Genomic DNA, 16,746 nt, shown 5'->3' on the forward strand with positions numbered 1-16,746 from the left:
AGTAAATGGTGTATTGAAGCCCCCTAATATTATTGTATTGCCATCAGTTTATTTCTTTTATTTCCATTAATATATGCTTTTATATTTAGGTGTCTTTGTTGGGTTCAGAAATATTTATAAATGTTATGTTATCTTATTGGATTGACTCCTATATGATTCTGTAATGCCCATCTTTGTCTTATATCACAGTCTTTGCTTTACAGTCTATTTTTTTCTAAGTTTCTCTACCCCAGCTTTCTTTTCATTTCCATTTGCATGAATTGTCTTTTTCCTTTATGTCTCTTTTAGTAAGTATTTGTCCTTACATCTGAATTGACTCTTTTGTGAGCAATATATAGATGGGTCTTGTTTTTATATATTTAGCCACACTGCATCTTTTGATTGTGAAGTTTTATCTATTCACACTTAATTATTTTTAGGTAGGTACTTATTGACATTTTGTTGTTTTCTGGATGTTTTGTACTTTCTCCCTGTTCTTTTATTCTTCTTTTGCTTTTTACCCTTATGGTTTGATATCTCTAGTATTATGCTTAGATTCTTTTTCTCACTGTCCTTTCGGTATTTTTTTTCTTTTTGTACTTTTTATAGGTGTTTGTTTTATGGTTACATATGGTTTTGATGTCACATTTTACCTCTTTATTATGTGTATCCCTTAGAAAATTATTTTAGGTATAGCTATTTCCACTATTTTTGTCTTTTTAGCCTTCCTACTAGCTTTAAAAATGATTAGTATACTTCCTTTATTATATATTTACCTTTACCAGTGAGTTTTTTGCTTACATTATATTTTCTTGTTGCTAATTATTACCTTGTCTTTTCAGCTTAAAGTAGTCCCTTGAACATGTTTTTATAGGGCTGGTTTTTTTTTTTTTATGGTGAACTCCTTTAGTTTGTATTTGTCTGAAAAACTATTTTTCCCCAGCTCTGTAATGATAATCTTGCTAGATAGAGTATTCTTGTTTGGAAAGGGTTTTATTTTTTTTTTTCTTCCCCTTTTAGTATTTTGAATATCATGCCACTTTCTCTAACCTGCAGAATTTCTACTTAGAAATCAGCTGATAGTCTTATAGGGGTTCCCTTTATATGTAACAAGTATTTTGTTTTTCATTGCTTTTAAGATTCTCTTTTTATCTTTAACTTTTTTAAAAAGCACATTTTATTTAAGTTGAAATAAACTACACAAAATTGATTTTTTCACCAAAAATAACAAAAAGATTTTCTATGTTGTTCCTAGATAAATCACAAAATGCTTATTTTTGTAAGCTTTCCAGATTGTGTTTATAAATCAAGACAAGGCAATAGATCTCATCATGGAAAAAGACAGAGGAAAACAGACAAATCAGTTGTCAGTATCCATGGCCTCTGATCCTGTCTTGACCATGAACAGAGGTGTTCATATATACTGGCTAAAGCGCTTATGAAGGTGTAGGTATTCAGTGTATATTTGCTAAAGAACTTATGAAGATGTAGGCTCAACAAAGGAATATAAACAGCAACAATCCAATGTAAAACAACAATGGCAGGCTCTCCATTCAGACTTTAACTGTAACTTGTTATTTTAAGTTCATTTGGTAAAGACAAAAATCTCACACAATCCTTGCTTTATAAGCTCACACATTTCTCCTCCCTCTGTCTGGTGACTCCCTTAACTGTCCATTATAGATTTTTAATGTACTAACACTCCTATTATTCAAAGGTCACTTGTGAGCTTCATTGTAACATTTTATAAAATGTATTCTTTCCTCCCACACCTCTTCAAAATCTGTGTCTTCCAAGAACTGATAATTCAACACCTGACCATCGGATTCAGTGATAATAAATGTTATGTCTAGAATGACTTAACTAAAACAATTCCCAAGTTCCATTAGCAGAGATCCCATAGAAGTGTAACGTGGCACTTCCAATGCTATCTTCTGGAAGAAGCTTTGTCTCCAAAGCATGAGAGTTTAAACCAGGGCCATTTAAATAGTCAGATTATCAATGGCTAATGTGCTCAATGAGAGGTCAATAGGTCAAGATAGTTAGTGATTAAGTGGCCTACATACACTTGATGTCTTTTCTGTAAGATGTTTTCAAATTTCTTGCAGATTTTTCCATATATCAAACATAAGAGAAAGGCTGCTTTAAAAGCCTCTTAGGTACTTTCAGTGTTTTCTGAGTTATCTGTGAGAAGCTCGGACTTAGTTGTATAGAGTTGGACATATATGTCCACCATTAAATCCAGATCATGTTTTATATCAAATGTTAAGCAAATGTTAAGCAAAGCCAAGTTACTTGACCTTTGGTGTGTCAAAGTGTTCCTCAGGTATGCTTTGAGATGCTTCTGCTCATTTTCATAATGTTCATTCTCAAACCTTCATCACAAGAAGAATACATAGAACTTTCAAGCAGTGCATAAACATCAGGAAAAAACTTGATGTTTGGTGGATCCAGGATTTCATAAATGGTGGATGGAAGCTCTTTATCTTTCCCTCCATTTTTCCACTTGATTCTCTAGCAATGCAGCACAGGTGAGAGTGTGTTGGGGTGGGGCAAGTCACTTCTGTACATGTCAGTATTGTGCTCCTCTGATGTTTTAAATTTGAGCTGTCCCATGACAGAGGGTACAGAAGATAAGCATTTAAGAGCTTTGAGGTGCTGTTCTGATATTATATCTTTCAGTTCCTGAATAATGTGGTTCACTTTTGGAACTTTTAGTTTCTTTATAGTAACTCCCAGAGGTGAGCTGAGATTCCAGATTACCTTGCTGAGCTCTGTGGAATTTCCCAGGGAGTCTCACCTGAATATCGTTTACTTGCCAGTTTTGTGGCTTGTTCAAATCAAAATTCATGAGAAACTTCAGTATTTTCTACCACTTCATTTAGTGAATGAAGCACTGCAGTCAAGCTATAGGCTGCTAAGAAGACATTTGAGGTTTGCCCTTGGAGATTTTTACAAAAGGCTCGTGTGAAAGGTAGAACATTTTCAAGATCAACAATGGTAATGATGAAATCAAAATCTGTAACTGCACTACAGAGTATAAAAGTTCAACCAGCTGTATAGCCATTCCATCTAATATTTGTATCACTGTATATATCATCCAAACATAAAACAAGTGCTTGTTGGTGCAGTAAAATTTCAAAAGCTCATGCTTGCCTGTCCACTGAGAATGGCAGATTTCGTTCAGTTCTTTACCCTTTTCCTCATTGTTTTGAAAGAGGACAGCAATTTCATTGTCAAGCTACAAAACCAGATGTGGAGATGCATGGAAGAAAGAACAAGCTTCCTCAATCATTCCTAATGCAACAGATACTCCCACAACAGGCACTGATTTTGCCAACCTCATATTTAAGGCACAGGAAGAGCAAAATGTATAGACAACTTGGGGATATTTCATTTATAATAGATTCATTTTTTAAAATTCTCTTTTTCTTTTGCTGCTTTGTTTGGGTAAGTTCTGCCGTCCTGTGTTCCAGACCACTGATTTGTTCTTCTGCTTCAGCTAGTCTGCTGTTGGATCCCCTTAGTGTATTTTTCAGTTTAGTTATTAATCTTCATCTCTGTTATTTCTGTTGGGCACTTTCTTATATTTTTGTTCTCTTTGTTGAAGTTCTTGCTGTGTTCATACAATCTCTCCCTGAGTTTGGTGAGCATTCTTATGACAATTACTTTGAACTCTTTTGTCAGGTAAATTACTTCTTCCCCATTTCATTTTTTTTTTCCTTCCTAGGCTTTTATCTTGTACTGTCATTTGAGATATAGTTCTGTTTCCTCATTTTGCTTGTCTCTCTACATTTGTTTCTATGTGTTAAGCAAAACAGCTATTTCTTCCGGTTTTAAAGGGGTGCCCCTATATGGGAGGTGGACCTTACTATTTAGCAATGCCTTAGCTCTTGGTTATCTCTCAAATTGTCTCTCTATTTTTTTCAGGGCCCTGAACCCCAGAAATGCATTCCTTCCCTTCACCGAGGCATGGCACTCAGGGTAATCCTCTGTGTGGGCTGCATGTGTCCTCTGGCTTTGGGATGGTTGGTGTAAGGGGCAGGGTGTTTACCTACTGTTTCTGGTGTGGCCATGACAGTGGTGTGGGTAGATGGAACACTCACCTGCCACCTCTGGTAGGGCAGCAGCTATGGCACAGGGAGGCAGAGCACTTGCCCACTGCCTCTGACATGACAGCATCAGTGGTGTGGGGGGTATGTTTGAGCCAAGGAAGCTGCTAGGTGGGGTGGGTGCTTCCCTGCCACACCTGACAGCAGTGCATGGGGGCAGCACTAGCTTGTTAGAGTTAGAGTACAAAATTAGTTCCCACCAGCTTTGGTGCTAAAAAGGTAGTGGGAACATGTAAAAAAGGATGCCCATCATAATTTTTGTCCCTGGGGAGACTCCCTGTAGGATTTTGCGCCCTCTAGATGTATTTAAGATTAACGACTAAATTTCCTTCACATGTGGCCTAGACTTTTCAAACTGTTGCTTTTGCACTGGATTCCAGGATGAGTGATTCTGCATATGGCTCTTTAAGAGTGGACTTTCTGTTCTGTTCAACTCTGGTTCTCTTGGATACAATCCTGTTAATTTTCAAAATCAGACATTTTGGAAGCTTATCCCTCCAAGTGCAGGTCCCAAGGGTTGGTTGGGGTGCCTGAAGTGGAACAGAAATCCCTCACTCCTCATGGAGAAGTTCTGTGTTTATAAGATCCCTCATGCTTGTGGTTCACCATGACCAGTGTGGGTTTTGAGGAGATTGCATGTGTGCCTCTCCTATCTGTTTTGATATGGCCCTTTTATCTTTTGTTGTGGAGGAGCTGTTAAACTAGTTCTCAGGGGTTTCCCCCCCCCTCCATTTATTTATCTTTCTTAAATTAACAACAATGTAAATGTATTATTTGTTTCAGGGGTACAGGTCTGTGATTCATCAGTCTTATGCAACACCCAGCACACACCACAACACATACCCTCCCTAATGTTCATCACCCAGCCACACCATCCCTCCTACCTGCCTCCACTCCAGCAACCCTCAGTTTGTTTTCTGAGATTAAGTGTCTCTTATGATTTGTCTCCCTCTCTGGTTTTATCTTGTTTCATTTTTTCCTCTCTTCCTCTATGAGCCTCTACCTTGTTTCTCAAATCCCACATGAAGTGAGATCATATGATAATTGTCTTTCTCTGATTGACTTATTTTGCTCAGCATAATACCCTCTAGTTCCATCCACGTCATTGTACATCGCAAGATTTCACTTTAAAAATTTTAAAAATATATATTTTATTTATTTGATAGAGAGAGAGACGGAAAGAAAAGGAACACAAGCGGGGGAGAGGGAAAGAGAGAAGCAAGCTTCCTGTGGAGCAGGGAACCTGATGTGGGGCTTGATCCCAGGACCCTGGAATCATGAGCTAAGCTGAAGGCAGATGCTTAATGACTGAGCCACACAGGCACCCCAAGATTTCACCTTTTTGATGACTGAATAGTATTCCATTGGGTATCTTCTTTATCTATTCTCTGTTGAATGAAATCTGGGCTCTTTCCTTAGTTTGGCTGTTGTGGACATTGCTGCTATAAACACTGGGGTGTATGTGCTCCTTTGGATTACTACATTTGTATCTTTGAGGTAAATACCCAGTAGTGCAATTGGTGGGCTATAGTGTAGCTAGCTCTATTTTTGAGGAACCTCCATACTGTTTTCCAGAGTGGCTATACCAGCTTGCATTCCCACCAACACTGTAGGAGGGTTCCCCTTTCTCTGCATCCTCGCCAACAACTGTCATTTTCGAACTTGTTAATTTTAGCCATTCTGACTGGTGTAAGGTGGTATCTCATTGTGGGTTCGATCTGTATTTCCCTGAAGCTAAGTGATTTTGAATATTTTTCCATGTGTCTGTTGGCCATCTGGATGTCTTCTTTGCAGAAATGTCTGTTCATATCTTCTGCTCAATCATTTCTTGATTGGATTATTTGTTCCTTGGGGGTTGAGTTTGATAAGTTCTTTAGAGATTTTGGATACTAACCCTTTATCTGATATGTCATTTGCAAATATCTTCTCCCATTCTGTCAGTTATCTTTTGGTTTTGTTGACTGTTTCCTTTGCTGTGCAAAAGATTTGATCTTGATGAAGTCCCAATAGTTCATTTTTCCTCTTGCTTTCCTTGTCTTTGGTGGTGTGTCTAGGAGGAAGATGCTGCAGCTGTGGTTGAGGAGGTTGTTGTCTGTGTTCTCCTCAAGGATTTTTTTTTAAATAAACATATAATATATTTTTTATATTATAAAAAAGTGTGAAGTGTGAAGTTTACACACTTCACAGCACTCACCATACCACATACCCTCCTCAATGTCCTCCCAACCTCTCTCCCCCCAGCAACCCTCAGTCTGTTTTGTGAGATTAAGAGTCACTTATGGTTTGTCTCCCTCCCAATCCCATCTTGTTTCATTTATTCTTCTCCTACCCCCTTCACCCCCTGTTGCATTTCCACTTCCTCATATCAGGGAGATCATATGATAGTTGTCTTTCTCTGATTGACTTATTTCACTAAGCATGATACCCTCTAGTTCCATCCACATTGTCACAAATAGCAAGATTTTATTTCTTTTGATGGCTGCATAGTATTCCATTGTATATATATACCACGACTTCTTTATTCATTCATCTGTTGATGGACATCCAGGTTCTTTCCATAGTTTGGCTATTGTAGACATTGCTGCTATAAACATACAGGTGCACGTGCCCCTTCAGATCACTACGTTTGTATCTTTAGGGTAAATACCCAGTAGTGCAATTGCTGGGTCATAGGGTAGTTCTATTTTCAACATTTCAAGGATGCTGTTTTCCAGAGTGGTTGCACCAGCTTGCATTCCCACCAACAGTGTAGGAGGGTTCCCCTTTCTCCGCATCCTCGCCAGCATCTGTCATTTCCTGACTTGTTAATTTTAGCCATTCTGACTGGTGTGAGGTGATATCTCATTGTGGTTTTGATTTGTATTTCCCTGATGCCGAGTGATATGAAGCACTTTTTCATGTGCCTGTTGGCCATCTGGTTGTCTTCTTTGCAGAAATGTCTGTTCATGTCCTCTGCCCATTTCTTGATTGGATTATTTGTTCTTTGAGTGTTAAGTTTGCTAAGTTCTTTATAGATTTTGGACACTAGCCCTTTATCTGTGTCGTTTGCAAATATCTTCTCCCATTCTGTCAGTTGTCTTTTGGTTTTGTTAACTGTTTCCTTTGCTGTGCAAAAGCTTTTGATCTTGATGAAATCCCAATAGTTCATTTTTGCCCTTGCTTCCCTTGCCTTTGGCGATGTTCCTAGGAAGAAGTTGCTGTGGCTGAGATCGAAGAGGTTGCTGCCTGTGTTCTCCTCAAGGATTTTGGTAGATTCCTTTCTCATAGAGAGGTCTTTCATCCATTTTGAGTCTATTTTCATGTATGGTATAAGGAAATGGTCCAATTTCATTTTTTCTGCATGTGGCTGTCCAATTATCCCAACACCATTTATTGAAGAGGCTGTCTTTTTTCCATTGGACATTCTTTCCTGCTTTGTCGAAGATTAGTTGACCATAGAGTTGAGGGTCTATTTCTGGGCTCTCTATTCTGTTCCATTGATCTATGTGTCTCTTTTTGTGCCAGTACCATGCTGTCTTGATGATGACAGCTTTGTAATAGAGCTTGAAGTCCAGAATTGTGATGCCACCAACTTTGGCTTTCTTTTTCAATATCCCTTTGGCTATTTGAGGTCTTTTCTGGTTCCATATAAATTTTAGGATTATTTGTTCCATTTCTTTGAAAAAAAAAAAAAAAACAAAAGGATGGTATTTTGATAGGAATGGCATTAAATGTATAGATTGCTTTAGGTAGCATAGACATTTTCACAATATTTATTCTTCCAATCCAGGAGCATGGAACATTTTTCCATTTCTTTGTGTCTTCCTCAATTTCTTTCACGAGTACTTTAGTTTTCTAAGTATAGATTGTTAGCCTCTTTGGTTAGGTTTATTCCTAGGTATCTTATAGCTTTGGGTGCAATTGTAAATGGGATTGACTTCTTAATTTCTCTTTCTTCTGTCTTGTTGTTGTAGAGAAATGCAACTGACTTCTGTGCATTGATTTTATATCCTGACACTTTACTGAATTCCTGTACAAGTTCTAGCGGCTTTGGAGTGGAGTCTTTTGGGTTTTCCACATATAGTATCATATCGTCTGCAAAAAGTGATAGTTTGACTTCTTCTTTGCCGATTTAGATGCATTTAATTTCCTTTTGTTGTCTGATTGCTGAGGCTAGGACTTCTAGTACTAGTGGTGATAATGGACATCCCTGCCGTGTTCCTGACCTTAGCAAAAAAGTTTTCAGTTTTTCTCCATTGAGAATGATATTTGCAGTGGGTTTTTCATAGATGGCTTTGATAATATTGAGGTATGTGCCCTCTATCCCTACACTTTGAAGAGTTTTGATCAGGAAGGGATGCTGTACTTTGTCAAATGCTTTTTCAGCATCTATTGAGAGTATCATATGATTCTTTTTCTTTTTTTAATTAATGTGTTGTATCACATTGATTGATTTGTGGATGGTGAACCAACTTTGCAGCCCTGGAATAAATCCCACTTGGTCGTGGTGAATAATCCTTTTAATGTACTGTTGAATCCTATTGGCTGGTATTTTGGTGAGAATTTTCACATTTGTGTTCATCAAGGATATTGGTCTGTAGTTCTCTTTTTTGAAGGGATCCTTGTCCGGTTTTGGGATCAAGGTGATGCTGGCCTCATAAAATAAGTTTGGAAGTTTTACTTCCATTTCTATTTTTTGGAACAGTTTCAAGAGAATAGGAATTAATTCTTTAAATGTTTGGTAGAATTCCCCCAGGAAGCTGTCTGGCCCTGGGCTTTTGTTTGTTTGGAGATTTTTGATGACTGTTTCAATCTCCTTACTGGTTATGGGTCTTTTCAGGTTTTCTATTTCTAGTTCAGTTATGGTAGTTTATATGTCTCTAGGAATGCAACCTTTTCTTCCAGATTGTCAAATTTGTTGGCGTAGAGTTGCTCATAGTACGTTCTTATAATTGTCTGTATTTCTTTGGTGTTAGTTGTGATCTCTCCTCTTTCATTCATGATTTTATTTATTTGGGTCTTTTCTCTTTTCTTTTTGATAAGTCTGGCCAGGGGTTGATCAATCTCATTAATTCTTTCAAAGAACCAGCTCCTAGTTTCGTTGATTTGTTCTATTGTTTTTTTGGTTTCTATTTCATTGATTTCTGCTCTGATCTTTATGATTTCTCTTTTCCTGCTGGGCTTAGGGTTTCTTTCTTGTTCTTTCTCCAGCTCCTTTAGGTGTAGGGTTAGGTTGTGTAATTCAGACCTTTCTTGTTTCTTGAGAAAGGCTTGTACCGCTATATATTTTCCACTCAGGACTGCCTTTGTTGTGTCCCACAGATTTTGAACCATTGTGTTTTTATTATCATTTGTTTCCATGAATTTTTTCAATTCTTCTTTAATTTCCTGGTTGACCCATCCATTCTTTAGAAGGATGCTCTTTAGTCTCCATGTATTTGGGTTCTTTCCAAATTTCCTGTTGTGGTTGAGTTCTAGCTTCAGAGCATTGTGGGTTGAAAATATGCAGGGAATGATCCCAATCTTTTGATTCTGGTTGAGACCTGATTTAGGACCCAGAATGTGATCTATTCTGGAGAATGTTCCATGTGCACTAGAGAAGAATGTGTATTTTGTTGCTTTGGGATGAATTGTTTTGAATATATCTGTGATGTCCATCTGGTCCAGTGTGTCATTCAAGGCCTTTATTTCCTTGTTGATCTTTTGCTTGGATAATCTGTCCATTTCAGTGAGGGGAGTGTTAAAGTCCCCTACTATTATTGTATTATTGTCGATGTGTTTCTTTGATTTTGTCATTAATTGGTTTATATAGTTGGCTGCTCCCACGTTGGGGGCATAGATATTTAAAATTGTTAGATCTTCTTGTTGGACAGACCCTTTGAGTATGATATAGTGTCCTTCCTCATTTCTTATTTTAGTCTTGGCTTAAAATCTAATTGATCTGATATAAGGATTGCCACTCCTGCTTTCTTCTGATGTCCATTAGCATGGTAAATTCTTTTCCACCCCCTCACTTTAAATCTGGAGGTGTCTTCAGGTTTAAAATGAGTTTCTTGGAGGCAACATATAGATAGGTTTTATTTTTTTATCCATTCTGATACCCTGTGTCTTTTGATTGGTGCATCTAGCCCATTAACATTCAGGGTAACTATTGAGACATATGAATTTAGTGTCATTGTATTGCCTGTAAGGTGACTGTTACTGTATATTGTCTCTGTTCCTTTCTGTTCTACCTCTTGTAGGCTCTATTTGCTTAGAGGACCCCTTTCAGTATTCCCTGTAGAGCTGGTTTGGTGTTTGCAAATTCTTTCAGTTTTTGTTTGTCCTGGAAGCCTTTAATCTCTCCTTCTATTTTCAATGATAGCCTAGCTAGATATAATATTCTTGGCTGCATGTTTTTCTCATTTAGTGCTCTGAATATATCATGCCAGCCTTTCTGGCCTGCCAGGTCTCTGTGGATAAGTCTGCTGTCAATCTATTATTTTTACCATTGTATGTTACAGACTTCTTTTCCCGGGCTGCTTTCAGGATTTTCTCTTTATCACTGAGACTTGTAAATTTTACTATTAGGTGACGGGGTGTGGATCTATTCCTATTGATTATGAGGGGGGTTCTCTGCACCTCCTGGATTTTGGTGCTTATTCCCTTTGCCATATTGGGGATATTCTCTCCAATAATTCTCTCCAATATACCTTCTGCTCCCCTCTCTCTTTCTTCTTCTTCTGGAATCCCCATTATTCTAATGTTGTTTTGTCTTATGCTGTCACTTATCTCTCGAATTCTGCCCTCATGGTCCAGTAGCTGTTTGTCCCTCTTTTGCTTAGCTTCTTTATTCTCTGTCATTTGGTCTTCTATATCGCTAATTCTTTCTTCTGCCTCATTTATCCTAGAAGTGAGAGCCTCCATTTTTTATTGCACCTCATTAATAGCTTTTTTGATTTCAACTTGGTTAGATTTTAGTTCTTTTATTTCTCCAGAAAGGGCTTTTATATCTCCCAAGAGGGTTTCCTCTAATATCTTATATCTATCATGCCTTTTTCGAGCCTGGCTAGAACCTTGAGAATCATCATTCTGAACTCTAGATCTGACATATTACCAATGTCTGTATTGATTATGTCCCTAGCCTTCAGTACTGCCTCTTGTTCTTTTTTTTTGTGGTGAATTTTTCCACCTTGTCATTTTGTCCAGATAAGAGTATATGAAGGAATACTAAAAGGGTGGCAAAGACCCCAGGAAAATATGCTTTAACCAAATCAGAAGAGATCCTAAATCATGGGTGGGGGGAAGAAAGTGTATAAAAAGAGGTTCAGAAAGGATAAAAAAAAAGAAACAATTAAAAAAAGAAAATGAATAAAGAAAAAATATAAAAAAGAAAAGAATATATATATATATAAGATAAACTAGTTAAAAACGTTAAAAAAGAAGGTAAAAGTTAAGAAAATTTAGCAGAAGAAGAGAGAAAAAATAATTGATAAAAAAAATTAAATTAACTGCAAGACTAAAGAATTATGGGGAGAAAGCCATGAGTTCCATGCTTTGCTTTCTCCTCCTCTGGAATTCTGCTGCTCTCCTTGGTATTGAAACTGCATTCCTTGGTAGGTGAACTTGGTCCTGGTTGGATTTCTTGTTGATTTTCTGGGGGAGGGGCCTGTTGTAGTGATTCTCAAGTGTCTTTGCCCCAGGCAGAATTCCACCGCCCCTACTAGGGGCCGGGCTGAGTAATCCGCTTGGGTTTTCTTTTGTTAGCATTTGTTCCCTGAGCGCTTTCCGTAGAGTTCTGGAGGATGGGAATGAAAATGGCGGCCTCCCAGTCTCCGGCCCAGAGAAGCCGAGAGCTCGGGCCCTACTCCTCAGTGCACCCTCAAAGACCAGCGCCCATGCTTCAAGCTTCCGGAGCCTGTGACCGGTTCAAGGTAACCCCAAGCTGTGAGCTCACTCCTTGGCTCTGTGTCTGTAGCCGGTTTCCCCGTTCTAATACCTGCAAGCTCTGCGACACTGAGACACCCCAGTCCTTCTGTGACCCTGCGGGACCTGAGGCCATGATGACCCCGTGTGGGCTTCACCCCGGTTTAGCCTCTGGAGTGATGTCCCTCAGTGGAACAGACTTTTAAAAGTCCTGATTTTGTGCTCCGTTGCTCCGCCGCTTGCCAGGAGCCAGCCCCTCCCCCCGCAGTGTATCTTCCCGTCGCTTTGGATTCACTTCTCCGCCAGTCTTACCTTTCAGAAAGTGGTTGATTTTCTGTTTCTAGAATTGCTATTCTTCTCTTTCATCTCCCGTTGGATTTGTAGGTGTTTGCAATCTTTAGATAAGCTATCTAGCTGATCTCCTGCTACCTGAAGTAGTCTCAGCCTGCTACTTCTCCGCCATCTTCTCTCCTCTCTCTTCAAGGATTTTGATGGATTCCTGTCTCATATTTAGATCTTTCATCCATTTTGAGTTTATCTTTGTGTGTGGTGTTAAGACAATGGTCCAGTTTCATTCTGCATGTGGCTGTCCAATTTTCCGAGCACCATTTGTTGAAGGGACTATTCTTTTTCCATGGCTATTCTTTCCTGTTTTGTTGAAGATTAACTGACCATAGAGTTGAGGATACATTTCTGCATTTTCTGTTCTGTTCCATCTATCTGTGTGTCTGTTTTTATGCTGGCACCATATTGTGTTGATGGTCACAGCTTTGTAATTGAGCTTGAGTTCAGAGATTGTGATGCCTCCAGCTTTGGTTTTATTTTTCAACATTCTTCTGGCTATTCAGGGTCCTTTCTGATTCCATACAAATTTTAGGATTATTTGTTTCAGCTCTGCAAAAAAAGTTGATGGTATTTTGATAGAGATTACACTGAATGTATAGATCGCTCTAGGTAGCACAGACATTTTAACAATATTTGTTCTTCCAATCCATTTTTTGGGTTATTCTTAATATCTTGATAGCATTGCTTTTTAAAAATGACCAAAAAAATTACATTTTTGTATATGAAAAATTGCCCAAAAGGAATATGGATGTTTGAGCTTCCATTTTGCCATGGATAAGACACTGAGTCTTTATTCTTATGTATTATTGGTATTATAATGCCAAATTTCATATTTCAAGACATCTATGTGAAGATTGAAAGAGAAAGGCCTGCAAACCCCATAAGGACAGCTTCCTCCAATCTGTGTCTGGGGAATTGTACAGTTCTGGCACAGTAGATGATTAATAAGCACTTGATGAATATTTCACAGTTGAATAAAGGCCTTTTAAAAGAATTATTGGAAAGGACACTTTTCTTTTGCTTTTTTCTAGCTTGCTTAGTTTGATTACTTCTGTGTTCTGTTTAGATTACTTGGTGATCATTTCTGAGCTAACAGTATAAACAATTTCTTCAATTTTAACACAATAGTTTTCCTTCAGTAGAAGAGTACATTAAAATCTTTCTTGTCTACAAATTTTGGACAAGTTTTAGGCAGTTTGAAAACAGTACATCAAGGGTACGCCTGGGTGAGTCAGTCATTAAGTGTCTGCCTTTGGCTCAGATCATGATCCTAGGGTCCTGGGATTGAGCCTGGCATGAAGCCTCCTGCTCAGCGGGAAACTGCTTCTCCCTCTCCCACTCACCCTGCTTTTATTCCCTCTCTCACTGTACTTCTCTCTGTGTGTCAAATAAATAAAATCTAAACAAAAATAAAAAAACAGTGAATCTGTCTATAAGAAGATGAAAGAATTCCCCATCTGTCAATGTTTATTTCTCTAGGTCTTGAAAAATAAACAAATAAAGGTTAGCAGAAAACCATAAAGCTACAGACACATTAAAATTTCATCAAAAGAGAAATTTTAACAGGACAGAAAACCAGGGCAGAAACAAGTGGTATTTATTTTAGGGTATAAACCATTAGAATGAGGCAATGAAACAAAATAATAGCAAAAACCAAAAACCTTACGTGGTCTATGCTAAAGAGTTTTTCACAAGAAAAGTAAAGTGGTGCATGAGCCCATTCACTATAGAGTTCTAAACAACCTTGAGAACTGAGAGAAAAAATTTCCTTTGCTGTTTTTCATGGTATATTCAAGATAATTGAAAAGTACTATAAAAAAATAACAATGACCAACTAAACAAAATGTGTAACAACCATATTTCAGGAAAGAACTACTAACTGGTGATTCTGATTTCAAGGTAATGTCTGTTGTGAAAGATGTTAAGTTATGCAGATGAACCAATAAACAGAGAGGACCTTAAAGTAGAAAGTAACTGATTTCTCTGTTAACATGAGAAAAATTAGTAAGCTCATTAAAGAATGGAGGCATGGTGACTGTAGGTGACATGTAGGCCTCTTTATTGTTTATATTAAAGAAATGTTAGATTGACAATAGCCAGTATGATTATCTTCTTGACCAAGCAAATTGGGGGACATAGGCACAGTCTGAACCATGTAAAGATACTCTTTGCACGTATAACTATAATTCTTCCTCAGTTGGGAAAAAAGAGTAGTGATTTATAACAGACCTGAGTGATGCAATACTGCGCCTTCCTACCTGGGATTTAGAGAATTCTGGAACAAGTTAAATAGAAGGAGTTTATAAAAATAAGGTAAAAAGAAATTGTGTCAAAACTGGTTAAATCCTCTAGTGTATTAAAAAACTACAGCAAATGCCAGAAGAAATATAAGAAGCTTATCAAAGAAAGAAAAAGATAAAACTTTGGCCTAAGGTTTGAAAGGGAAAAAAGAAGCCAAAAGAAATTTTCAAGTAAATCTAACAAAATCAACACTTGGAAGAAAATTCTTGTCAGAAAAAGGGGTACATTTAAAAATAAATTTTTGATGGTCATTTTCCCATAAAGTGAAACCTATGAGAGTGCACATGGTTCCCATATATAGGGTAGGTAGATTTGATGAAAACATGAGTTTCATTAACATCTGGGAAACCTAAATCACACTTAGGAAGCAACAGTTGGCATTGGTCTCTAGAGGACAAATTCTGGGAATGTATTATCTTATACTCATGGAGAAAGCAGAAATAAATTGTTGGGGGAAGAGTCTCAAATTCTGTTATCTATGTTGAAGTCCCCTGGCAACAGATGCTCAGAGGAAAAGAGAAAGAAGTTATTGGAAACTGCAACTAGACAAGGATGATACAAAGGGTGAAAATGATAGGAAAAACAGATTTAGAATCCCATATATTGCAAATATGTTTAAATGAAGACATATACGAACAGTTTGTTATTAAAGCATTTGGATCAGATGAAAAAGTATATGTGAATGTATTTTGAAAATCTACTGAGCCAAGACAAATTTGGACTCCTCGTAGTATAATCTGAAGCTAAATTCCCTGTTGCACTAATAAGGACCAAAGAAAATGTTTATTTCTCCTTTATTACCCTGTCAGTTCTTTCTCTCCTCATTTAACATTATCTCTAAGATAATGTGGCTAGTGAATAAAAATATAGATAAAAATGTAGGTGAAAAATAATGTGACACTTTCTCCAACTACTTATATGCTACAGCAGCCCAGTATGGTAAAAGGGTTTTTGTTTGGACTCTGCCATTAACTTATGTTCTGTAAACAAGGTTTTGTTTTGTTTTGTTTATAAAAATGAAGTATAGCATCCATTGGGTCTGAAACTTAGACTCCTCCACAAATTCAGTTATATGTATTTTATATATTCATATAGAACTACAATGTCTTTTCCCTTATTTTTTAAAAGTTCTGGTCAAAAGAATCACAAAGTAAGTATATGACAAATTTCTTTTTGAACTAGCTTATTAAAATGTAATGTTGCATTAAAGTGGTTTATATTTGCTATTTGCTTTGCTATTTCTCTCTGCAGTACTCATGGTGTATTCTAAAATTTTGGCAAAGAAACTGTCTTAGTTAAGAGTAATTAATTGGAGGGATACTGGGGTATCTTCCAAGCTCCACATGGAAATGCATTTGAGCCTCAACGTCTGTCTAGAATCATGATTTTCTAACCTAGCTGCCCCTTACCTTTAGTCTGATTTTTTTTTTTTTTTTTTAAATATAGGCTCTAACCAAAGAGACTCTGATTTGATTATTCTGGTGTAGGGCCTAGAAATTAAGTACTGTAGTAACTTCTAGATGAACTGTGGTCCATATCCATGAATAGATATGCAGTTTCTAGAAAAAGGGCAGTGGGGCAGATAATAGTATAGCATCTAGTTAGAGAGGGATTACCTGGGGCTTTTACCTCTCTTTTCCATGCTAATACGTGAAATAATTGGACATTTCAACAAAACTCTTCTAACTATATTTTTAATAATATTTTTGAATGAATTTTTTACTTTGATAATGAAATTATTTTTCTTTTAAACTTACTCAATTTTTTTTTTCAATTATTTATTTGAAAGACAGAGATCACAAGTAGTTAGAGAGGCAGGCAGAGAGAGAGAGGAGGAAGCAGGCTCCCCACTGAGCAGAGAGCCTGATGTGGGGCTCAATCCCTGGGATCATGACCTGAGCCGAAAGCAGAGGCTTTAACCCACTGAGCCACCCAGGCGCCCCTAAACTTACTCAATTTTGTGTTTATCACTTTTCATGAAGACTTTTTTCTTCTTTTGTGCAGATGTATGCATCTGCCACTTGGTGGCACCCATCTTGTTTTTGAACCTTAGTTTATCTGAGTGAAGGGGCTGAGAGAGGGGGATGGAAGGATAGGGAAGAAAAGGTGTGGGAGTGTTAGATGT

General features: G+C 37.5%; 1 pseudogene; it reads right to left on the minus strand.

Annotated features, from left to right (window-relative positions):
- Window positions 1–2,134: 2,134 nt before the first annotated feature.
- LOC101691958 lies at window positions 2,135–3,376 on the minus strand (annotated as a pseudogene).
- Between the last annotated feature and the right edge of the window lie 13,370 nt (window positions 3,377–16,746).

Source organism: Mustela putorius, unplaced genomic scaffold, assembly GCF_011764305.1.
Source record: "Mustela putorius furo isolate JIRA1106 unplaced genomic scaffold, ASM1176430v1.1 tig00003834_pilon_pilon_pilon, whole genome shotgun sequence".
NCBI classification, from domain to species: Eukaryota; Metazoa; Chordata; class Mammalia; order Carnivora; family Mustelidae; genus Mustela; species Mustela putorius.